Source organism: Anser brachyrhynchus (genome assembly GCF_964034855.1).
Source record: "Anser brachyrhynchus genome assembly, chromosome: 4".
Taxonomy (NCBI): Eukaryota; Metazoa; Chordata; class Aves; order Anseriformes; family Anatidae; genus Anser; species Anser brachyrhynchus.
The window spans coordinates 70190897-70217032 of NC_137698.1; the positions used below are offsets into that span (position 1 = coordinate 70190897).

The window sequence follows — 26136 nt, forward strand, 5'->3', positions numbered from 1 at the left end:
TTTAGGACACATCCAATTTTCTGCGCGTGCCCTTAGCACCTGCACAGCCCATCCCCAGCTGTGCGGCCTCGCCCCAGGCTCGGTGTTTCCTGTGCATTGGCTGCACTGGGATTTCTTCCGATGCTGCGGTGCATTCTAAGGCCTCCTCCAGCCTGCAGACATCCTACGGAAATATAGAAGGAACTCAAAGTCCACCCAAAATTCCCCGGCAGAAGAAAAAGGGGTGTCTGAGGCAATACCTTTAAGGTATTAAGTCACAGCATATTCGTTAAGCACAAGTGAGGAGAGCAAGTCTACCTTGTAAAATGCTCATGTTTTCTCCCAAGAGCCTTTCCCTCTTCCCCGCTATAGCCGATCCTCTTGCACCTCCTCTTTGCCTGTAATTAGATGGCAGACTATAAAGCTGCTCGTGGCAGGGCTCTTGGCCGCCGCACTGCACGCCGCTCACAATGGGAATTGTGCTCATAATTATTATTATTATTATAGTAACATCTACAAGGCTTGGGCACTGTGGCAGGCATTTTGCAGACACGTAGGAAAATGTAAGTCTTTCCCTAAAGAGTTTGCAATAGCAGGCAAGATTCAACAAGCGGGAGGCAAAAAACCCGAGGATGGGTTCATTCTGGGGATAAGCAGCCAAACCGACCCCGCTGCACGCCACCTGAAGCACTGGTTGATAAATGGAAATGCTTTCCATTAAAAGTCATTAAATGATTTAAAATTTTAGGCCAATGTTAGTTGCACCTTTTGTTCATTTATTCATTTTTCTCAACCTTAAAATTTTGAAAGCCTTTGACAACCTGTTTTCTCGAGTCACTTTGGAAAGTGAAGTCCTGATGACGTTCAGGGAGATGGGAACTCCTGAACAACTCTGCTGCTTTAAGAGACAGCACATCCTTCACCTACAGAGTTTTAAATCTTTCCTCCTTCACCTACAGAGTTTTAAGTCCTGTATGTGGGGTCAAACATTTTTGAGTCCCTATATGTGAGAATGAGGGAGATGTGTTTAAAATAATTATAATAATAAATAAAAATAGACAGACACACACACATACAAAACCCACAAACTTTACCTAAAAGTGTTTGTTTATGAGGTAATTATGGCTTTTTTTCACAGGTGATGCTGCAAAGAGCACTTTATACACAGGTAAAATGCGAGTTTACGTGGGTTTTGACACTTCAGACGTACTAGCAAAACATTTCAGCCTGGATAGGCGTCAGCTTATACGTTTATAGGTATTTGGAGAAAAAAAATAGCAGCAGTTCGTGACTCTCTAACAATCTTTCAAGCAGTGTTTGCCACCAGGGGAGATGGGACATGTTGCGGTGCCCCAAACTGGGGCTGTGGTGCCCCCACCAGCTCCGCCGAGCCCCACTAGAGGGAGCCGCGGGGGCTCGGCCTAGGCCCCGGCCTAGGCCCCGCTGTATGGGTGACAGGCTGGAGGTCATCTGGGCAAACACTAAATAAATTTAAACCCTCAGAAGATCAGTTCATGGTGTGTTTTGGTTGGTTATTTCTCAAGGGGCCTTTGCGTGGTCTCCTTTGGTGAGCGAAGGTGTTGCCGGTGGGAGATGTTACGCTGTGAAATCGCAGGGAGTCGAAACGAGCTGTGCCGAGCGTGTGGGCATCTTTCCACACAGCTCCAAGGACGCACGAGAGCTTTGCCGAACCGCAATCCTGAAAAAGCCTGACTTCTCCAATTCAGAGGAAATAAAAAGAAATTTGTGACTCTGTTGTGACCATTGATAAAGGGCCGGTGTGCCTGGGGGACAGCGAGCCAAGGGAGAGGGAGGAGCACTCGAAAATTTGGCTTCAGTAAATAGTTCCTTAAATTCAATGAGTCATGATTTTCTTTCAATGCACGCGGCTGTCTGTGTATAAACTCCAGCCCAGTGAGAAAAATATCCTTCGGTCATTCGTGAGAGCGGGTAATGGTTTCCTAAGGATTAATTCCTCCTGAAAGATACGGTCTGCATTCCTCTGGAAGATGCCCTCCCACAGGCCCTCTCACAGAACAGCACTAAAAATAGTGCTCAGCGCTTCCTGACGGCAGCGCACTGTTGCCATTTCTCTGGGTAGGTAGGTGAAGTTGCTTTAATTTACATAGCTCAATTCAGTTACATTTGCATGATAATGTTGTTAATTATCCACGGATTTCAAACCGAATGACGATTTCACAAAAAGATAAGGCACAGTCCTATTTTTCTTTCCTTATAGGTAAAAAAAAAAAAATGTGCATGTGGTTTGCATAATTAAAATGGATTTTCTCCGTATGCGTTGCAGATTGAGGTGCAGGCTCCTCTGTCATTTGGCTGCTCGCTCCGTGTGCATGCTTCTGCAGCCCCAACTTGTGGTAGCTCATTTGCCCGTCCATGCTGCTGGGAGCGAGCATTCAGCCCCGTTAATAATCACTGGAGAAGGCTGTGCAAGACAAGCTGCTGTCCTGCTCCTCTGTGGCTTTGCTGCGGGATGGGCTGTTTGTGAAGGGCAGCAGCAAATCCTTCCTCTTATCTCCACGGAGATAAAGCAGCCGGTGGCTAAGGGTGCTTCTTCATGAGCAAATTCACAGGGTCTTTGCAGCACGTTTAGTCCTTGACTTTCCTGTGATGGTGGCAACTAAGTCATGGCAGCAAGATTTTCCCCTAGAGATCCCCAAAACCCTTCCCGGCCCAGGAGACTTTCCATAAAATTAAAATACAGAATGTTTTTCCACCTGCTTTTCCTTACATCACTTTTTCAGCCCATATCTTCAGAAAATATCAGACCCACTGTCTCTTCGGAGTGACCAAAGCAGCATCTCTTCTCCGTTTAAAAAATTGCCTTGTGAAAATGAGGATGCTCCCCTGAATTTTGTTGTCTGGCTTTGTCTGAAGCCCTCTTCTAGTCCCTCCTCCAAGAACAAGACAAGGTGGCCGAGGATGGAGGAACACTTCCAATCCTGGCACAGGAGCAGGAGTGTGCCTGGTCTAGATGCTGGGCAGACCTGGATGCTGGGTTGATGACATTAATGGATTGGGGAACTGAAACTACTGCCCTGGAGAGGAAGCAAGATCGTGTCTGCTGCTCCCTTCACACTCTTGGATTTGTTTGCTTTGCATGGCTGGTTTCTGGATGGATAAAAAAAAAAGTCTCCTGGCCCTTGAGATGAGGAAACTCTTGATGTCAAAAGGAGGTTGTGAGGGGTTCAAGATGCGTCCTTCCCCTGGGAAAGGGAAAGGATGCTCCCATGGGACCTGACATATCCGGGACGCATGAAGCTCTATGTCTGCTAGTACTTAAACAAACGTTAATTAAAACATTTTAATGAGGTTGTTTTGAGAACTGTGCATTGGTCTGTGCATGCCCTTCGTGAAATATTAAACACCCCTGCCCTTTCAGCAGAGTCCTTCTCCCCAGATCTGCTTGCAAATGGGGTTTGACACCCCTGACTATTTTGGAATTAAACTTCTACAAAAATCTTAATGTGATCTTTGATGTTGCAGTCAAAGGAGCACATGCCAGAAAGTGTTTTGCTCTCTCCAGTTCATCGTCTAGTTGTGTTTGTTGATATTTTCCCATCAGGCCCAACAACAAACAGCTGATTAACTCGTTAGCCGAGAGCATCAAAGCACAGGGCGAGAGCATGAAATCTCCTGCTGTGTCCTCCAGCCGCTCCTCACAGCTCGGTGGTTTCTGCAGGGCCTGTCTGGATGCGATCGGTCTGTCCTGCACAACTGCCCGTCTCGGTGACTCGTGGGCAGAGTGTACCCACTCCTTCTTCAGCCAGCTTTTCCATGTTCATGGCTGTGCCGGTGCCAGGAACTCCCTGAGGCAACACGATATGGAGGGTCTCCTGTGGAGAATTTCAGCCCTGTGATCACCCGCAGATAGGCATCAGGTACCCTGCGTGTCTCTTCCCTTCCACCTTCTCTTGCTTCTACCCCAAGGTCCTCCTGCCTTTTCTCCTCTTCATCTCCAGCATGTTCCTTTACATATATCCTACCAATCTCGCTCTCCTCCTTGCATGCAACCCTTCCCCAGAGCCTTGGTCCTCGATGCATGTGGCCGGCTCAGAGCCCAGCAGGACCAAGCTGGCTCTGCCCTTCTGAGCTGGTGAAGGGTCTGCGTTTATTGGCAGCACTGGATTCAGGTCCACTACGTGTGGCACCCTTAGAAGGCAAAAAGACCAGACTTTGCACTTGCAGAGAAAGAAGACTCGCAGATGAATTTCTTGCTTTTCTCCCAGAGCAAAGATCTTTGCAAGGACATTGCTCACACAGGTAGCACAGGGGGATCGAAGATCTTGGAGAACTCATCAGAAAGGCTAATGGGTTGGTAACAAACAGCAAGATGAGGGAGAGGAGATGGGCAGGGCAAAAGTGTTTTTACATCTCTAAATCTCAGTCTTGGCAGCGGTGCCGCTGCTGAGCTCCCGGTTCTCCCGCGCCCCCCTCTTTTGCAGCCCCTGGGCCTGTGCTTTGTTTGGCACCAAGTGCCAAATCAGACACTGCGAGCCTTGGTTTTGCAAATCTGCAACACAAGCAGGCGTGTTTGCAAAGATGGGTGCACGCTCACGCGCCCAACAGCACCTGAAACCACCTCCTGACACAGCGCCCCACCATAATGAGGCATAATCCCAGGTGTGAGGAAGTGGTTATATTTTTTTCCCCTTTGCATAAGGAGCTGCCACGGTGTGCCTGAGAAATAGATATCCAGCAGCAAGCCGCAGGCAGTGGGAGATGACAGATAAATGTTTAAATAATGTCTTTATTCTAGTTGAGCTGAAAAATAATTATTGAATTTGGGTCTTCAGCCAAGAAGCACCTTTGTTTCTGAGTGCTCATTGATTAAAACATCTTGTGCTTTCAGCTACGTTACCCTTCACACAGAGTATTAAAATAATATCTTTATTTGGAAGAAAAGAGGAATTTAGAGAGTGACCTTAATGTTTCTTGAGATTTGAAGAATTTCACCAAGCCTAGAGAAACTCCTACTTTTAAACTGGGGTAGAACAGGAAGTTTCTCTTGCATTGTTATTCACCCAAACGAGCCCTGGATTATATTTAGTCCCATTCATTCCGCACAATGAAAAGTGAGACTCCAGCCAATTTCCTTAAGCAAGGTTATTAATAAGCACCAGCACTAGGTGGCCGGCCATTTCGAAGTGGGGAAGGCGATGTATGCGGCGCAACCACCCCTCCATCTTCTGACGCAGCAGATTTGACCCCTCAAAGCACTGTATGACCTCTGCTGGGTACCCGTGCCTAAACACGGACCCAGGTGCAGCTTCCAGCCCTGCCCTGCCTGCCCATGCTTGCTGGCCCGCGCTCCAGTGGAGCTGCAAACAGACCATCCAGGGCAGTTTAGCAGTTTTTAAGCTGCAGCTAAATAATCTTTCAGAGGCTTCTTTGGGCTCAAGGCAGATCTGTGTAAAACTACTAATGCTGCTACTGCTGAACTGCAGATACTGCAACAGCAGCAAAGACCCCAGTGTATGGGGGCGTGTGTTGAAGCAGTCTGCAGGTCAGGAGCTTGGGTCAGAGAGGGCAGCTATAGCCTGGCTGTAATTCCTGGCTTCATCCTTTGCCGTCTGTGTATCTAAAGAGAAATTGATGGGGCTGTGCTGAGGGCTAGATGACAGACTTAAGGTGGCCTTATGCATGGCAAACTTCATATGTTTTCTTCCATTTTGTTGGTTATCACTAGGACTTGAAGTATCTGAGCTCAAAATATCTCCTGCCTGTGCTCAAGTGCATCCTATATGACTGGAAGTTTGGCCCTGTAGGAGTGAGCTCCCTACCACCATCTCCATTTGTAGTCACCAAGGGGAGAGGTCTGGAGCTGAAGGGTTTTGCAACACTTTCAGCAGTGGGATACACTTCCCTTTAGGCCCCGAGCAAAATTCAGGCTATGTGATGTCTTGGCTTTGCTTGAACAGGAAAAACGAGTTGCTTCCCTCCTACTGGGAGTGATGGTGGGGAAGGGGTGGAGGTGACCTCTGTGCATCTACAAAAGCAAAGTACAGCAACATGTGGCTGTCCTCTTCACACCTAGGAGCCGTGGTGGGATGTCTCTGTAGGCTATGGGTGCAAGGAAAGAAAGGAAACAATGGGTGTCAACCACAAACTATCACCCTTGGGGTTCAAATGTAGAGGATGGAGGAAAGCTAGTCTAACTTCTCCCTGCAAACTGCCCAGGTACATGAAATAAAAATTATCTGGTGATCTGAAAACCAAACACTGGTCCTGGGAAGGTGACGCTCAGCATGGTCATAGGTCCGTGGACCGCTTGTACCCTCCATGCTCACCACATCAGCAGTTATGGCACTGAGACGTCCCAAAGCTCAGCAGTTTGCACCTTTCTGTCTTTGTGCAAACGCAGGCATTGCTGTGAGGCACCTGTTCCAGCCAGATTTGGAAGATCTCATCCGTGAGGACTGTAAATGGACTTACCTTTTTAAAGAACACCCGAGACTGTGTGCCGTCAAGGCATGGCATCTTCAAAACTGACACAAAGCAGGTAGGTAAGGCCACCTAAGCCAGCCAAACATGCTATGAAAGCAAGTTATAAAAGTAACAAAATATTAAGCCACATGATTTCTTCAAATTTTAGCAAGTTTTATGTGTGTGTATGGTTGGCACTGCTCTGTTATTCCTGCCAAGCACTCAATTAGCACTTGAGTTAATAAGATGTTTTAATAGCTGTTAAATTAATCAACAACTCTGACACTGCTTCCCAGTGTTTTCCACGGGAAAGACATTCTTTCAGCCCAGTTTCTATGTTATCAGTGTCACTAATTATTTGTGTTTATTCTCTTTACTACACTTATTTGACTTCATTTGAAATTAGATGCAGTGATAGGGGATGTGTTTTCGTATTTTTCTGTAATGTGCTGAATAGATGAGGATTAGAGCTCCCAGCTATGAGAAAATGAGTACTCATAAGCATTTGTTCAAACAGAAATCACAGAGCCTTTTTGACAACTGTCATAATCCCTTTGATTTGCTCTTCGTCAGTGCTTTTGTGAGTTTGTTCACAGAAACGTTTGCCAAAATGAAAGTACTGCTAATAGAGGTGAAAACATGTAACAGCTCCGGAATACTTGTGAAAATGTTTGGGCTGACCTGTGCCGCAGCTATTTTTTTTCTGGTGGTCTGACAGCAATCCAGGCAGGAAAAAAACAATAGTTTGGGGTTGAGCTCATCAGTCCCTCAAAACAGCAAGTGTACTAAGAATAGAAGGAAAACACCAAGTAGAAGAAATTTACAAATAACTGAAGTATGTCCCCCAAACCATGGATTTAGAATTGTTTCATCTGGGAAATGTTAAAGAACAAAAGCAAGCACATGACCTGTGGGCAGTTCGCGGCTCTGCACCAGCCGGGTGAGGGGGACGGAATCCCATCGAGGCTGGGAGCGGGGTCGGTGCGCGAGCGGGTTGCTGTAGGTCTCGGCATCTCCCCGGGTTCGTTCAAGCCCATGCTTCTGCTGTGAGTGGAATAGCCGAGGGCTGGAGCTGCGCTGAGAGAAATTAAAAGCTGTCATAAAATTATGTCATGTGCTGAATGTGCCAGCCTGTCGTGTAATAATAGCTAAAACTTTCTGTAATTAAAACAAGTAGCTAGTTATGGTGTCTGACTATGATCAAAGCTCTTTTGTCTGCTCTGACAGTTGGCACATGTGAAAGATTTTGGCTTACACGGAAAATACTGTTGTGGTTTTTCTCTCGGTTTTAAATGGCAAGAAACATACATCTCAGATTATCCCTAAACTGAAAGAAAACAGTAACGGGAAACTGAGAACCAGAATGTGCATGACGTAAAACGTCTACGATGTCTGGCAGAAGCAGCTCCTCTACCCCGAGATCATGCCTTCGGAGCAGTTGACCCGCTGCTGCAACGCAAACAGTTGAGTTGTGTCATTTTGTTTTTCTGCAGAGATGCGAATAAGGCATGTGGGAGCATTCCCAAAGGTACCGCGCTGCCTTTGTAAAGTAAGAATTGCTTTTGCATAACAAATATTTGTCTGAATTGTGACAAACCAATTGTCTCCCAGTAAAGGATTTTTTTCATTACTTGGACGGTAAAATATTTGAGATGTTTGATGGATCGAAGCTACCTTTCTGTTCATGACATTTACATTATTTTTCTGTACTTATGTCTGGTATCTACATTACAAAATACAGGGGTTGATGAGTAAAAATAAACTGTTTTTGCCCTCAAACTCCTCTTCATCTCCGAAAAAAAAACAACCCAAACTAATCCAGAATTCCTTTTGCATCGCTGAAAACATCTACTTCCGCTTAGAAGACTCTGGGAGGACAAATATAAAGAAGTTGTAAAAAAACAGATGTGAACTGATTGGCTGAGGAACATCAGCCAATAATGTAATGTCTTAAACATTATTTTAGGCAACAAAACATCATCTGAGGGAAATGACCATCAGAGCGTACTGCTGAGCACTAGGATTTTTCCGTTCTTTTCCTCAAATTCTGAGGTACGTCACATGAAGATTTCCTTCTTCCACATCTTGCGCACAGTCGTGTCTTTTTGTGTTGCTTCTAATTTCAAGTTACGTCCTGAGAACTCAGTGGGCATGGGCTGAGTTTTTCCTCAAATTCAGGTATGTTTGATGTGGGTCTTCTCATCTTGGTCACGGTGAGCAGATTGGATTGTGAACTCTCTGCTCTACTTTGAAAAGCCACCCGGCATGCAGGTGTGCCTAAACCTTCCGACCAGAGGTTTTTCGACCTTTGCAGCTTATCAGAGAAGACAGGAAATCTTTCTCTCTCCTCGTTCAGGTAGCTGGCAAATAAAATGATCTTCAGTCATCTTGGGCCACCTCTGCTATAGAAGGCAGGACTTCTCTGGGAATGGTTGGGAGGTCTTTGGTCTGTGCGGTGCTTGGAGTGACCACAGACTCCACGGACCTTTTGGACCTGGGGCAAACTGCTGAGCACAGGACCCCTTCATCCCTGAAGCCTTGGTCAGCATCCACTGCCAAATCCTGTTGACTGCCTTGAGGGTCTCCAGTGGTTTATATCTTGGTAATGCCCCGTGTCAACTGCGCCTTTTCCACTTACAGTCTTGGCTCCACATAATTCTGTCTGCAGACAGACCCATCCTTCCCTCCGCTTGGGTACGTGACAATTGCTCTCCTGGTGTGTGAGGAGATGTTTCCCAAGCGTAGGGACAGCCATCCAGGGTGCCGGCAGCGTGTGCTCACGTGGACCGAGCAGTAGCACGAGAGCTTTGGTCCTTACCGAAACAAACCCTCGGAGCAAACATGATGAACCACAGCACCATGAAGGCTGCAGGCATCGGTGTCATTAACATATCCAGGGACATTGCTTCCAGGTGGTGACAGACGGTATTACCGTCATGTGCAGCACCAACAAGCAGTGCGCTGCGACGTTCCCTTGTCCCCGGCAGGAAGCTGTTGACCTATGGAGCTTTCTTATTAGATTAATTTATCCGCAGCTCACCTTCAGTGAACGCTTTTAATTGACAGCCTGACTGATCTACCTCTGATGGAAGATGAGCACTGTCATCTTGTAGACTGGTGTCTGAGGCAGGAGACATTTGGAAAGAAGCGTTTTGACTGCAGATGCCAACGCAGAAGAACCAAACCTTCTGTCCTCAAAAAGGAAGGGGTCACAGGCTGAGGCTGGACCTGTTTCTGCTCCTATGCTTGGTCTGAGTGCCTGGAATCTCATAAATGGTGATGGAGATTATTCTGTGGTGCCCAGGTACAGGCAGGAGGGAAGTGTCCCTCACCAAAAACACCGTCATACTGGGTGTTCATACGCTCACTGTGTGGACGTGCGTGTTGACTATTCACCACTAAGAACCTTGCTTACCATAAGTAACCTCTCTTTTTGCTTATATAGCCTTTTGTGGAGTTCTCTCAAGTCCTCGGGGATTCATTCCACTTGATAAAACAAAAGAATTGTTTGGCTGCTATTGTAGTTCGAAGTGTTTCTCAATATTGTATTGTCTCACACCAGGATACGGTTAAGTAGGAGAGAGATGGAAGCTGTATTTCAAGCTGGGCAAGGGAAAATTACACTGTAATTTGCATGGCTGCACTAGATACAGGAATCCACTGCGCACAGCTTAGTGCTTTCTCAAGCCGAGAAACTCCAAAGCAGAAAGGTTCCCTGAAACCTGAAGCTAAACAAAATGTTGCTCTTTTTCACCATCTAAGTTTTTGAGTAATGTGAGAATTGTACAGATGTTTAGGGCAACACGGTTCCTGGGGGCAGGTCTAGGAAAATGGTATCTTCCATGATAGTAACCGGATTTTTTCTATGGTATTGAACATGTTGACTATTGACTTTCTGTGCTACTACTGTATTGACTCTTAGCTTTTTTTGCCAGAATATAGCTTTTCTTTTTTATTATTGTTTGTGTCTGTGTGTGTATAAATGTAGACATACATACGCACATATGTGTGTGTTTATGCACAGATATACACATGCATGGCCTGGGGGACTTGCCTGTATCTGTATAAATTCCATTTGGATTCTAAATTCTAAAGTTTCTATAAACTTTAACTCTCAGTGCGAATTAAAGTGTCTGTTTTATGGCAGAAGAATGATCTTACCTCCAAGTCAAGGACCATCAGCATTGTCATGGGAGCCCTTGGCTTTTCAGGGATCTCTTCAAAGGTGCTACTTGAAGAAAAAGAACAAAATCTCCAATCTTGAGAGATATAAAGAGACCAGATCCCACTGCAGAAGGGACAGACAGCCTAGGGAAATAAAAAATAATAAATAAATAAATAAATAAAAGACTTAATCTAGAAGCAGAAGACTGAGGAGAGAAAGAGGGATGAGTGAGCCAAAGCTATACGCCATTTCTTGAAAGACACCAGTCAAACCTCAAAGGGTTCAAGAAGCAGTAAGTACTCCCAGAAATAGAAAGGCATTCGGGTGTTTATTGTTTTTCAGAGGTGCTTTTATTATTTGCTGGGCTTCTAAAGCATACAGTGTAAAGCAAAGATGACTTTTTCCTCTGCAAAGCTTTCATGTACATTAGACTAACACACACAAGATGCCAGGAGGGGCAAACCTGAAGAATGGAAATTTAGGGTGGAGTTATGGAAGGGATACTGAGCTCAGGGCAGATGGGTAGGAGCTTCGCTGCCCCCAAGGGGGACATCAGTCAGGGGGCTGCAGCATTGGCCCAGCAGGTTCAGAACTAGATGGTTGCCTAAATCCAGATATTTGAAAGCCCGTTGACTCAGATGGAGCTGCTGGTGGCATCCACAGCGCCAGAGTTAGATGGAGTAAAAAAGGACCCAGTGAACAATATATTTCTAAATCAAGAAGCATCACTTTTGAACAAAGCAAGATGTATAACATTAGGACAGTACATATTTAAATAAAAGCTTAATCTTTAAGCCTGAAGAGCATACTCCCATGGCTGTCACTGAAGTGAGTGCAAGATAAAACCCCAATACAATATAATAAACATGAAGAATTCCTAGAGGGAGGGATCTCAAGGTGCTTTGCAACTGTAAATGATACAGAGAAGACTAATAATTAACAGTATGCTGTGAGCTGGGGTCTCATCTCCTGGAAACCCCTGCAGAGAGGAATGGGGAAGGTTTCCCAGATGAACATGAAGTGCTGTAGGAAGGAAGTTCAGTATCCCCTCCCTCCTGGGTATGAAGAGTTTGAGAATATTCTACGGGCTTTTTCAGTAAATCCTTTCTCTGTAACACATGCAGTTCAAGTTCCTGGGCTCCTTAGCTGAGCGCTGTCCTGCTTCCCTGTACTGTGCAATCCCACGAGGTCCCGAAGGTGGCTCAGAGGGCATTAGCTACACTGTAAAGATTTTTTTAATTGTAATTTTTGATTGAAACATATGTAGTCTGCCCAGAAAAAAAAAACGATGAGCAAAGGCATAAGCAGCTGTAATGAACATCTTGGTGCTGTGGTCCATATTGCCACCTCCCAGAACAAGCAGAGTAAATGGGCCTGGTCGTGTCCTTCCACCTCTGCCTTCCCCAGCCAGCTGCACGTCTCCGGCTTCTGGCAAAACATCTCTCACCCTGACAACTGTGAATATGTTTCATGTGGTCAGAGACTGCTGGAGAAAAGGGACAGAAATTCATCCTGTTGTGCTAATCCAGCAATTATCTGCATATAAATATAATTTATGCTTTTCCACTTGGAAGGAAATGGCCTTATCAGCTCACTCTTGGATGAAAACAGACACGGACACTGCGAGCCCAGCCAAGTGCCCTTGCTGAGAGGAATCAGTGGCCTTCCCTGATCTCTGGGTCCATGCGTTTCTGGCCCTTTGGGGAAGGAGTTGTGCCATGTTGTGTAAAGCATGTTGCCAGACAGGGCTGCTGAAGGGGAACGGGGAGCATGGAGATAGCATGTGGCGGCTGTGCTGAGCCAGGTACTGGGAATCGATATGAAAGCAGGGAAGGAGATGTGAAGCTGGAACAGGTTTGTTGGGTCAAATGCCTTTTTTTTTCCTTTGAAATAGACTGTAGTCCTGCTGCCACTCAGATCAATGAAATGGTGCTATTAAATTCAAAGAAAGTAAACAATACTAGGCCTTAGAACCAACGAAAGCCTCTCTTCCTTGCCTGAATCTTCAAATCATTTCTCCTTTGAGTCCTTCCTCGTTCCTCCTTTTCTATGTATTTTCATCTCAAACTGCACTGGGTCAAACCCATGAAGTCCCACAGCAGGAGGCTGGAACTAGATGATCTTTAAGTCCCTTCCAGCCCGAGCCACTCTATGACTCCATTCTCAGTCCTGTACAGATGATGACTATGCACGTACAGGTGGACTAAAGCATTATCTTTAACAAAAATATAAAAAAAAAATCTGAAGTTCCCTGCTGCAGCAATACATGAAAATCAAACCAGTTACAAGGATTACAGGGTAGCATGAAGGTTAAATACAGCGCTCAGCGATTCGGCACAGCCACATACAACAGCAGACAGCTGTCCACATGTCCATCAGGAAGCTCAGCGCCCCCTTTAAACTCTCCTAAGCAATCTCCTGGGAGGACATGTTTTTATTCCATGTTCTCTGATGGCCAGAAATGTGATTTTTTTAACCTCAGAAGAACAGTGATGTGGCTGAGACAGATCAGAATTTGGCAATGCCCACTGGTGGACTCCATGTGCTTCTCATACAGGGCTTGAGATGCAAATTTCCCCCGCAGCCAGCCCAGTGCGATGGGGTGGGCAATTGTGCACCGCTCAGCCGCTACTTACAAGGGAGTCTGCTATGCTTGAACCCCCAAAAGCTGAGCTCTGAGCAAGAGCAAGCCTGATGGTGGGCTGATTTCATGGGGCAGGTTTAGGAGGACTTTTTGCGTTCAGCTCAGAGGTGAAGCAGTGGAGCTGCTGAGAAAGGGGGAGTTTTAGCTCTTACAGGTTTCATTCAGTTGCTCCAATGAAATAAATACACCCGCCTTAAACAATTGAACAAGGTATTTACTGCCTGTGGTTTAACAACTGTACTAAGTCAAAGGGACCAGTCAACTAGAGCCTTATAATTCTTTTCTGAAGAGAGGATGAGAGAAAAAAAGGAGATGACAATGCAGTATTTATAATAAAGATGAAACGAGTGGAACTCAATGGCGCCAGCAGCCCCGGAGCTCCTGCTGCTCGGGCTAATGCATTTTGCATTAGCACGTCTGGATATCTGGCACTGGAAGGTCCTGAAAATGCTTTTACAAAATAGTGGCATTCTCAGACGGGCGGCATTTCCTCCGAGCACCATCACCACCAGCAGCTGATGCAGCTGGGATGGGCAGCCCCTCCAGCTGGGGGCATCACCACAAACATGTCAGGCAACTGAGAGCGAGCTGCTTTCCACTTGCACCTGGGTTGCTTTTCGCTCCACTCACCTCTGCACAGTGATAAAAAAATGGCTGAGTGACTGGCATCCCAGGATCACCCTGCTCGGAGAGACCAGCGAGCACCTCCTTGGGCAGGGCTGGCACATCCATCCCTGGCTGGGAGCAGGGGCTTGTCCCACCGCTCAGCACCTCACCGGGGTCACGGCTTCCTCACGTTATCACGGGGGATACTGGGCAGCTGCCTCACGTTATCACGGGGGATACTGGGCAGCTGGACTTTACAGTTAGCCTGCAATCACAAAATTACATCTGCAAGTAGATTTGCTCAGCATTGCCTAAATAAATAACATCTGTGTTGCAAGAACCCCAAGATGTGTATCCCACACTACTCCACCACTCCAACAGCTAATCTTGTATTTGCTTTGGAAGCCATACAAAATCCTCAAAGGAATTAATAGCCAGCAACTGCATGTCACCAGAGCAATTTAATTTTCATTCTTTCCCCCACCAGGCTGCAGAGATGCATGTGTCTCTTATTTCTTCCTGAAACCTAGACTTGAAAACTCTCAAGTTGTTCTGTCTTCCCATAACCCTGGGGAGTGATAACAGCAGCGGTAATGAGCAAAGACAAGCAGCATCCCAGGGCAAACTCTGGGGCAAGAGGAGAAACTGCCTGGGTGTCAGTGTCCCCAGAAGCCAGTGGTGAATGTCACCTTCTTCTTAATGACTGTGGTGACAGAAAGGGGAAATTCAGCACTTTAGGGTTTTCTTTTGTTTTTGCCATAAGCAAATGACTTCTTTTTCTAAAAAATAAGTGATACTGGAATCTACTTCAATAATTCTTAAAATACGTTTCTCAGATGCTGGTTTCTTTCTTTTGGCCTGACCTCGCTGTGGATGAGCTCCTCTCTGCACAGCAGCAGCATGTCAGTCTGAGGGGGGAGTGAGAACAGCACCAAAAAGCCTGGGAACAAACCAAAGGGGAGGGAGGCAAGGAGAAGAAAATAAATTCCTGAAGTTGTTGTCCTGGTTGTTCTCAGGTCCAGCTAAGAACAGGACCCGTTCCTTCCAAAATAAGGCTGATCTCCATCTCTGACCCCAAATGGAGGAAGAGCAGGACTGGCGCAGCGGCTCTGATCCCAGCTAGCACTGAACCTCTTCTTCACGGGCAAATGGCTTTCGGCTTCATTTTTCAGCAAGGCCTTTTGTTCTCAGTAGGACATGCTGGTGCTGAGCTCTTCAAAATCTGCCCTTAATATCTGAACCTGATACATGAGAAATACTTATTAGAGCCACAGGATGTGGGCAGGGTTGTTTAGCTATCATAGCACAGTGCCTAGAAGCTACAAGGTAGGGAAAAGTCCAAGTCATGCTGCTTTTCACTGCTAACCCACTTGCCTACCAACACTGCAAAGAACGGGCATGCTGACTTCACGCGAAATGGAGGGTAAAAAGAAATCAACACCTACCGATGTTTTAAGAAAACACCAAACAAAAAACCAAGCCTCTAAAGCAGGCAGAGCCCCAGCTCCTCACACACAGGCTGCTGAGGCTGGCCGGGATGCGGCCTGGGCCTGGAGGTGAGGCACGGACTGAGGTTTTCACTTCACCCATTGCTGGTCTGAAGAGACCCCCAGGCCAAACGTCACACTGAGGAACCTCCGTGTCAGGTCTCCAGTGCTTCTGTGAGCCCTGACTAGAAATTCCAGGAGGAATTGGGAGTATTCAGCAGCACGGACGTTGCCTGCTTCCAGGAGGATGTGCCGCTGGCCTCGCTCCACGGGTTCCTTGGGGAAGGGCTGAGCTTGAACAGAAAGCTGCTCAAAGTTTGGCAGGCTTTTTTAAGGGATCGCTGAAGACCCTGGAATTGCAGAAGGTGCACGTCAGGGCAGAGTCCTCCACTTCCTCATGCAGAAAAGCCAAGAAGTTGACTCTGAAAAAGATGCTAAAGAAAGCAGCCAGGCAGCAGGAAAGGAACCCTTGTGGTCCTGCCCCAGCACAACTCTCTGGTGGGATGCATTTCCTTTTTTTTTTTTTTTTTTTTCAAGCATTGCTGCCTTCTTACCATCTCAGTGTTACCTCTCCTGCATTGTTACTTCTTTTTCTTCCTGATAGCTTTGGTCTCCAGCCTTTGCTGTTCATGATTTAGCAGGTGAGCTGGGCAGCTGGTTTCCTGTCCAGGCAGTGCCTGGAGCCGCAGCGACAGAGCTGGGAGTGAAAGGCCTTAGGTGTCACCTGCTGTCTGTCCCCTCGGTCTGAAGAACCTATTGCTTGAGGAAAGAAAGTCCTAAATAACCCCTTGGTGTTAAATTGGCCTGAGGAGTAGGACAGCGGGAAATCCAGGGCTGTGCTGGGTCTGTCACTGCCCTCGGCAATGATTTATGTGGATCCAACCGGGCAAAGTATATTGCTGAGGCAGGGAGATCTCTGAAGTGCAGCTCCCCCAGGATATCTGGGAATTGCCTGAGGAACGTTGTGAAGACAGCCTAGGAAATCAGGAGCAGTGGGAAATCTGCACAGGTCAGATCCTGGGGGGGATGAAGGGGAGGGAAAGGAGAGGTGTAAGGTGGCCCCATGCAGATGTGGGCTCTGCAAAGGAGACTGTGCCCTCCCGAGCACACACACAGCACACGCTGTGCACAGGACACACACGGTTGTGGCTGCAAGGGTAGCTTGGGACTTGCCCTGCTTTGGAGCATTTCACCACATTACTTGATTTGTCTCTTCAGGTACTTTTCTGGTGTGTATTTTCATCGGGATGTGCTTTGCTAATGCAGCCACATGTAAAAAGCAGTCAGGATATACTACATAAAAACAGGAAAGATCTTTAATCTTAGGGTCATGAGAATGACACTTGACCTAGCAAAGCTACATTTGCTGTTGCTTTACTTTTAATGCAAAAAAAACTTGTACTTGTTTTCCTTTAGTACTGACAGTGCTTCAAGCCTCTGGATTTCAGCAGCGTCTCCAGCTATGAAGCTTTAGATGGGTGATGGGTCCAGGTAGGTCTTGAGAGGACTACAGTAAACTAACAGGTGATACCATCACAGAAGAGTTCAGGTGTTGATCTTGCTTTCTTTCTATCCATTTCTTCTTTTGTCTTGAAATACATCCAAGAGTCTCTTAAATGAATTTGTGTTCTTGGTTCATTGCTCGTTTTCTTCAGGTAGTGAATATTCTTTCCCCTTTGGGGTGAAATAATTGGAATGACGCAAGTGGATCGAAACAAAAGTTGCAAATTAAATGACGCTCTACATACTGCTTAATAAAATAAATCCATTTTAACACCTGAATTCATTGTATAAGCAGAACTGGGAGGCTGAAGACCAGAAAGAATGTGAAAAATTGCAGTGACCCTAAACTTGAGTCAAGCAGTTGGAGCTCTGCTGTTGGAAAACTGTGGCAGATCCATGCTGTTTTTAAAGACAGCGATGACCCTGCAAAGAAAGCTCAATGGACCGACTTCCCAAAATCACATGGTAAAGCCTGTGATGAAAATGTACCACTTCAGAGTGCGGATACAAGGCACAGACATCACGTATGGAAGTCCCTGTACCTAGGCTGAGCTTTACAAGGGGATCTCGCCTTTATGAATGCTTCCACCTCAGGTTTCCACGATGGGATCACTCTTGCATGAGGTCGCTCACCCCGCTTTGGCAGCAGAACAAGTCAGCTCGCATTTAGCACAAACAGGCAGCTGGTATGGGAGAGGAATAGTGTCTGCACCCTCTTCTGCTGTCTCCTGTCTTGACAAACTCCGAGAACATCACTTTGTAGGATCAGACCACACGTAGCTTATCTAAAGCTGCATTGCAGGCGAGGGGCAGAAAACCCTTGTCTCACTCTCCTGCGCTATCAGAAAACTTCTACAGTTTCTTAGGCATTTGTTGCAGCACCACAATCCGTCCTTTTGAGCAAGAACACCTGCAGCAGGATCAGGTTTTATCCAGCACCAGGTATGCTGATAACGCTCCCTAATCGGCCCCAGAGCCCTCCCCGCTCTATTTCCACTGGAGCTATTTTTAAATGACAGTGTGATATATTTTTATATTTTTTTTTCTTTCGCTCATTTGTCAGAGGAAGAACTGGTTGTGCCATGTGTGTGCTGTGACAAGAAACTTCCAGTTATTTTGCAGCCCGTTCCAGCTGGGATGGAGGCAGAGCTGGAGAAAGTGCTGACTGCAGGCAGGGTGAGCCCTCTGGGGAGCAGCGACCCTGCAGACCTCTTCCTGCCGGGCTTCCCCAGCGTCCAGCTGTGGGAAAAGCCTTCTAGGTTTCGTGTGACCCTGGCGCTGATGCTGGCTTGGGCTGGGTTCTGTAGCTGGGGTTGTTTTATATGTAGCTGAGCTGCTACTTGCACAGAGGTTGGTCGGGTTTGGTTTTGTGTGTGTTATTTTAATTTTTCCCCCTCGAATTGCACCAGATTTTCAAGGAATTACAAATCAGGCTTAGTTTCTGAATGGCCTCGAGGCACAAGCATCTAAAAATCAAAACCTAACTGAAATGTCCAAATGGCAAGTGTCACTGAACAAACTATTCGCATTTTATCTCTTCAACAGCTTTCTCAAACGTTGACTCAGTCGGTTCCGCCTCAGTGTCTGGATACGGCTGCGGGTTCCCAAACAGGCTTTGCATTTCATTTTTTTCCTTGTTCATACACTTCAGAGCAACACTAGCCACTTTCCAGCCCCTGGGGATTTCTTCTGGCTGAAGGGAACACGAAACGCCCGCAGGAACAGTGCTGCTCCCCAGGCCCCCAGCACTGCTGCACGACAGTTGTCCCACAGCTTCGCACCAGGATTTCCTCGCCCATCACATTCAGACGCGAATGGCTCACAGTAGATAAAACCCTACTGAGAAATATGGATTGCCTGTTTATGTGCAGCTTTTGGATATAAATCATGCCTAATTAAACGCTGGAAAATTACATGCTCCAGTTCTACACTCGCTGTTTAGACATGGGCTCGAGATTCCTGGTTTTACGCCTCTGAGTAATCTGAGCTCACCCATGGTTCGTCCCATCGCCTTCTCTTGTATGTAATAAGTAAAAGTCTGCCTTGCTACAGAGCTAATCCCATGGAGTGCAGCAGGATTTCAGCTCAGGTAGCCTGAGCACCTCTCCCTCCAAGAAACGGTGCTGGAGCCAGGCTCTGGGGTCCGTGCTCGGAGCACAACCGGAGCTTTACTCACATTTTCTGCTCTGACCTGGCAGCCCCAGCAGCTGCAGCAGGAGGGGGAATTGCATCTCGGCATAGCCTGCGTGCTGCCAATTCCCACCAGTTATTGAGGCCTTGTTTTTGTTTTTTTTTAATTGCAGAATCCAATAAAACTGGATTGAAACCAAGACGCTATTTTCCCATCAAGAATCTGACTGACACTCTAAAATCTCTTAAATTTTCTAGTTGCTGTGATTAATCTAGAAGCCATTGGAAATACCAGAAATCGATGGGCTAGATATTAAAGAGATGTTGGACCCTCATCATTTCTGCTAGCTTTGGTTAAGATTCCTAAGGCAATAATGGAAGCTGTAAAAATATGTCCCTTATTCATCATGGCTTTACGTCAGGAGTTTACTGCTCTAATCATTAACCAGCCTGCTGCAGTATCTATGAAAATGGCTTTGCAATATTTATGAAATGTGACCTTTGTTAATTCAATGTTACAAAGTGTTAGATTCATTCTGTTTGCAAGTGGAACAGATTTCCAAACGGCTCTGCAATTAGTACAGTTTGATCTAACCAGCCTGCCTCTGCATGGGGTAGCCTTCCCCTGGAACAGCAGGACTGCTGTCAGAAATGAAATGTATTTTCCATACGGCTGAAAGTAAGGCTGCAACACCTGCTTGCACTACATCATCTTTGGCAAAGGTAACTGCTGAGTGGATATTCCCCATAAAGGAAAGAAGGAACCAGACCTAGAAATCTTTTTGTAATGAGAAATGCGTGAATTAAAAAAGTGCACGTGGCCAAAAATGTTTGCTATGTGTAATACCGTAAGGAGAAAACAAAAGGAAACAGGACGGTCTCAGGCTGGAACGTGCACTCTGTGCGATTCTGCAATAGGTACAGATAAAGGAATTGCAGTGGGAGCAGGAGGATCTGGAAGGAGCCCAGTGGAGTCAAGATGCTTTGGTGTGTGGTTCTCCAAACCATTCCCCAGGGCCACCCTTCGGAGGGGATGGTAAGGTCCCTCACCACCTCAAAAGTCCTTCTTCCTGATCGAGCTCCTGCTACCATCAATTTCTGACTCCCACAGGACAACCTGTGTGACTCCAGTGCATGTGGCATTTCGGAGGAACGAAATTTCTTCGGAGTGACACGTGCCAGAGGAGCACCACGCAGTTCAGTGATCACCACCAGTGTGCAGCACCCGCAGCACTAACACCATATTCTTTCCATCCCCAGAGCTCCGCAGGGCCAGTATCAGAGCTGTGCTTTCTGTACAGGGAAACAAAAGCCCGTATGACATAACACATTGTGAACAAAACTGAGAAGTTGCATCTCCCAGCCCCTGCTTTAGCCCCCTGAGCTTGTTCACTAGTGATGGACTAAATTAGAGTTTGCTTTTATGAGCTGAGATATCTCTCGTGTAAGCTCTACGTAGAGCCATAAAAGACACCAGTTTGGTCCTCTGTAGATCTGTTTTATTTTCCTCTAGCGTGACACACGCCTGTACTTTCCTTTACAGGAAACAAACATCCTCCCTGATAAAGCGGGGACTGGAAAGCCACAGAGGCACCACCTTCACACCCTGCTCCAGGCGTGGGAACAGAGGCAGCCTGCGGAGCTGGGGCTGGCTTTATTCTGGCCAAAGTGAAGACGGGTCTGAGCAGAGGTTTCTCTCTCTGGGAGCCTACAGGAGCTGAGCAGCTGGATGCGAAAGCTCCACAGGCTGCAGAGCAAGTCCTGCCCCTGCTCTGCCACCAGCGTCGGTCCTCCACGGTTCCTGGTTGCATCCTAAAATTCCTGGCTGTCTGCAAGCCTGGCCAGCAGTGCCTGACGGACCTCCCTTCTCCTGCTGACCCCGATGATGAGCTGGTGAGCAGAGGAACTGCTAAGGAAGCAAATGCGAGCTGCGCCTGTGAATGACGTGGGTTTCTTGGCACCTGGCCGAAAACGGTGGCACTCGTTCCCAGAACGCGGCAGAGCGGGGGGAATCCTGCTTCCTGCATGTCACTGGGCTGTCCCCCGGGGGAAAGGGGAGGCACAGAAGGCTTAGCAGGGAGACAGCGGGAGAGGAGCTCGCGTTACGCACTTACATGCTGCGGTGATGTGGGAAGCGGAAAGAAGAACGGCCTGGAGGTGCTGGTACCACGAACCACAGAACTGCTGGTAGCAGCGGTGAGCGGGCGCCTCCGCTCCCACCAGCCCAGCCCTGGAGGTGCATTTCAGTGGTTGACCTTCTCATTTCCCCTAAACTGTTTCCAAGGGCAGGAACGTTTGGAAGGGGTTAAATCACTGAACCAACTGGCAAGAAGGAAAAAATGGGAGAGCAAACGTGAGACCAGGGAGCAGGGGAAGAGCAGCAGGGTGAGCTCAGCCTCCGCCGGTGTCTGAAGACCGTGAAAACACAGGAGGTCACGGCTGCCCTCCAGCTCCTTGCTGGGGCTCCATCAGGTGCATTTATTGCCACCGCGTGTGCCCTTACTGGTGCAGACTGGGTGACGTGCTGGGGCCCCTGGTTATCCCACAGCTCTGAGGCAGGCACAAATCCAGGGAAAGAGAGAGGCCGAGAGAGAAGCGGTTTGGGAAAAACGTGTCTAGAAAGCCCCGAGGTCCCGTTGGAGAGGAGTGTCAGAGCCAGGTTCCTCCCCACTGTGCTGAGCAAATTGCTCTCGGCAGCGATTCAAGGCAACGTTTTCTCTTTTCAGGATCACGGGTTGCTCTGTCAGACAAAAGAGTTTTCTGCTACTGCATCCTTCCTCAGAGATACGGCTCTGTCCACCACGTGCTGCTGTCCTCTTCTAGCAAATACACCCAGGAGTAAGCGTTGGGCCACCAGCTCTGAGAGCACCACGCGTCTTGGCGATGCCCGCAGCACAAAATCCCCATTCAGTTTCACATCTTCTCTTTGCCCTTTTTTTTTTTTTTTTTTCCAACCACTTCAGCATTTCTGACCCTCTAGAGGGGTTTCTACCTTTGTCCCTGCCATAATTAGGAAGTTGAAAGCTGTGATTAATCTACAGGTCTCCTGTCAAACACAAAGGACCTGAGAGCTTGGTGAGCAAGGGTGTGGATAAGGCCGTCTGGAGTGCAAGGGGAGTCCTCCTTATGATGAGGAGAGATTTTCCCTTGGGTCCCACTGGCTTGAAGAGAAGACCACAGCCACATTTTTCAGTGATTTCTGGAAAGTCCCCCCCCACAAGGAGACGTTTTGTGGTGCACCGTCCATGGCAGTCCTCCTCTCTTGCCAATGGGCACCGCGGAGCTTGCTGGGGCCCTCCTCTTCCTCACCAACATCACCTTTCCTACGCTGCAGTTTGTTGTGTTGATTCGGAGGCATTTTGAACAGCTGTTTGAAGGAAGGGACACAGCGGGTGTGAGCGATGCTCTGTCCATGAAGATGTGGGCAGCGCTGCTGGAGAGTTTGGTGCCCCACATCCATGCTGCCCCTCTGCATCCATCCCTGCCGCCCTCAGCACAAGGCACGCTACGTTTCAGCAGTGCTGGGTTTTAAAACCTGCTTTCCAGCCGCCAGGAGAAGGTCAGGTTCCTGGATGAAAATGCTTTCAGCTGAATAAATCATAAAAAAAATAATAGATATTTGCAGACAGAAACAGTAGGTATTTCCTGCAGTGAAAAAAATCACAATTACAGCCTTTGTGTGGCTGTTTACTAACACGTAACATAACTGCAGGGATCAAAAGTGGGGGAAAGAAACTGGGTTAAAGGATTTTTATTTTTATTTTTTAACATGAAGTGTTCTCCATAAAGCTATTATGCTGAGAGGATGACTAATGTAACCAGTGTGTGTTCTGAAGCGTGTCATGAACACTTTTTATGCTTTCTGAGCACACAAAGAGAAACCCCAGGAGAGAATTAATTTACAAATCTGATTAAGCATAGTGCCTAAGTGGTAAAAACCATCACACGATAAATAGGAGGCTCCACAGGTAAGCTAAGCGCTTAAAAAAGTAAAACAAACAAACTCCGCAGAGAGCCCAGATGTGCACATTTTGGGTAGTTTAATGTATTTGATTAGATGTCAAAGGCACAAACAAACAGTGAGAGCAGAGGTCATTATTAGCAATGTATTGCTTCCTACCTCCTCCTCATGAAGCCATCATACTCCCCGTCTTGTGTAAAGCATGCGGCGTTATTTGGGAAGCAGAGGCAAGCTTGTAAACAGAGGAGTGAGTCATCTGATAGGGTTTTTCTACCTGATGTCAGGACAGACGTACAACAGCACGGTCCTCTGTGCAGTGAGACATGGTGTGGACCACGAACCTGCCATCTCCTGGGGGTTTTGTCCCCGCCGGGCACAACCCATTCCCCCGCCGCTGGCCCACGCAGCAGGACCCAAGTGTCCCAGCTCCGGCTCCTTCCCCTTGGGTGCGAGAGCTGGGCTGCTTCGCACAGGGCCGTGACCACCTCCTGGTCCCAGCCTCCTTCTGCAAGATCCCAGCCACCTCGGTCTTGACAAAAGCTGCCTTTTGTACGGGTCTCAGGAGCCTGCGTTCATTCATCCTTAGTCTATGACAGTATTTCAGAAGCGAGCAGTGCTATTGCTCAGCAATCAGAGTTTAACTGCCTTCAGGGACTTTCTGAGCTCACAGGAGCTAGGAGTTTAATTACAATCCCTCCTAGCTGTAGATCAGGGGTGCCTTCAAATGCCAGATAGATGTTCATAGTACGTTAAAGCTTTAAGTCTCATCAGGGCACCTCTTACAGCTATCTTTTTATATCCAGGTATATACTTCCACTAATTTTTTCACCCTCTGGGATAACTGCCAATACACAGAACATTTTAAAGCGATCCTCATCGTTTCATTCAAAACTAGAGAGGTGACAGAGTTACTCGGCACGACTTGAACTTCCCCAGGTAAGGGAGTGGGTGATGAAATGCCCTGTGCTGGTGCTGTGCTGGCAGTCACCCGATACAGGCCCAGCTTCCACATCCGAACAGGAGGCAAAAGTGAAAATCCATCCCACGTTACAGCGGTCCCAGTGAAGAAAAGAAGGGAATTTTGCGGCTAAAGCCTTGAACTAGACTTGAAGTACCCAAGTTCAGCTGCAGACCTGGGGATTTCTTTGTTTCCACTTGCCTCTGCACAGGGGAGGTTGAATTATAAGATCTTTCTCATACCTTTGTCTGCTTTCTGTGCTGACTGTATGATCTGCAGACCAAAACCAGCTCTCTCACTATGCGTGTATCACCTAGAATAGACGACCTGCCTTGGTCTCCTTAGGGACCTGTAGATACCAAGAGACCAACAAAGAAGAAGGGATGAAGAGCTGCCGGTGTCCTGACTGGTCAGAAAAAGGAGAATCCATGAAGCAATGCCCTGGAACTGTGTCTGTATGTAAAACGTGCGCTCACTTACACAATGCTGGCACTGCCAGCGAAGCAGGAGGCTGCGCCCTCAGCCCTGAGCCTCTGCAGCACAGCCGCAGGGAGCCCAACACCTTGGGCCTGGCTGAGGCAGAGGATCTGTGCCACGTGAGAAGAGAGGGATGGGAGCAGCGGGAAGCCACCGGCAACAAAGGAAGGAGAACAAAACCAGGACAGACGGGATCGGAGACGCAGAGCCAAACACGGGCAAGAAAACAGACCTGCAGAAAGCTGGAAGGAAAACAAATAAATCAAGTAAGCTAAGTCCTCCATTATCCCTCCCCCTCCCTTCTTCAACCTCACTTGTACCTTGTTATTGAAATTTTCTTCCAATTTAAAATCAGTGCATGGACACAACAGATGTAGTGCCCCATGTGACACTTGCATGGCAAACATCTGCCTGAGGATGATGATTTCTCTTTGTATTTTTTTGCCTTTTTCAGACATCACCTTTAGCAATTGCAGCGCTGTGTAGGTACCACACGGCTGGGTCCTAACCACTCTGTCGTGCAGCGTGTTACATTCTGATCTCCAAGCAGATACAGCATCTGAAGAAATTTTATTTTATTTTATTTTATTTTTTTGCATGCAATGTTGTTATCAGCATGTTGGTGTCTTTTAGAGGCTGTGCCTTCTCCCCTTCACCCCTGTCATGGAAGTGTTTTGAGGCTGTGGAGCAAAGGTCTTCGCTTTGCTGGAATTCAGTGTCTCGAGCAAAGCGCCGAAACCAGCTCTCAGCTTGGACGCTGAGCTGCGAAGTAGTACAGGCCAGCACCACATACCATCATGGTTGGCCAGACCTACATGGCCTCCCACCCACAATCCCTGAAAAAAGCGTTCACTAAATCACTTCCATCCAGACAGCGATGGTTAGAGTCTGCCAACACTTACAAACCCATTAGTGTGATTGATTTCCCAATATCTAATTAATTGCTGCAGATTTCCCATTTCCACTTTACCTGTGTTGCCATTTGCTCGAGAAGAGCAGACACGCTGTCAACACAAGGTGACGGGACTGAATTTTCCCTTGTTCTATCCCTTGCATTTTTACCCCGCACTGGTGCAAAACTCCATCCTGCCACAGGCAAGAGTGGTCCAGGAGGTCTCTGGAGACCGGGAGCTCCATCTCCTGCCCAGGGCTGCAGCGAACGTGCCCGTCCCAGCAAACTCTGCCAAAATTCCCTCACGTGCTGAAGATCCCAAAGGCTCCCCAGGTGACCCAGCCCGGTGCCTTGCTGCCCCACGGTCACAGCGCTTTGCTGGTACCCGACCTCCTTGCTGCAACCTCTGTGCAGAGCTTTTTCTTCTCTTGGATGCTGAAAGCTGATGGTTTCCTGCTTGCATTAGTTGTTTTTTTTTTCACATGAGAAAGGGAGCTTGTTATAGTCATTTTATCTGACTCTTCACTCAGTTTCCGTACTTATCCCAATAAAAGAGAGTGGAAATTGTACTTGCTTTATGTGGAGTAAGAGACTACGTAAGACAGTGCAAAATCCAGCCTGTAATTTTTTATTCTAAACCATACATTACAGATACAGTTCCTATCGAGTGCTCATTTAGCATTCAGTTTCATTCCTCCATAGGGGTAATTAGCTTCCAATGAAGAAAATCATTTAATTAGGCCCACAACGGATTAGAGCCTGGTGCACAGCCCATCGAAATAGAGGAGAGGATACAAATTGATTTCAACATGTTTTGGGTCGGACTCAAACTTCCAAAGCAAATAGAGAGATAAGACAGCATCTGCTGACTGTTCACCTGCCAAGTTTTT

At 47.3% G+C, this 26136-nt stretch overlaps 1 long non-coding RNA gene across 2 annotated transcripts; it reads left to right on the top strand.

Annotated features, from left to right (window-relative positions):
• Positions 1-1010: 1010 nt before the first annotated feature.
• Positions 1011-25801, top strand: LOC308193888. Of its 2 annotated transcripts, XR_013950030.1 has the most exons (4): positions 1011-3878; positions 6362-6499; positions 18374-24620; positions 24809-25801. It is a non-coding gene; the product is annotated as an uncharacterized lncRNA (long non-coding RNA). The 2 variants fall into 2 exon arrangements; XR_013950029.1 differs by having other exon boundaries at positions 18374-25801.
• The last annotated feature ends 335 nt before the right edge of the window (positions 25802-26136 follow it).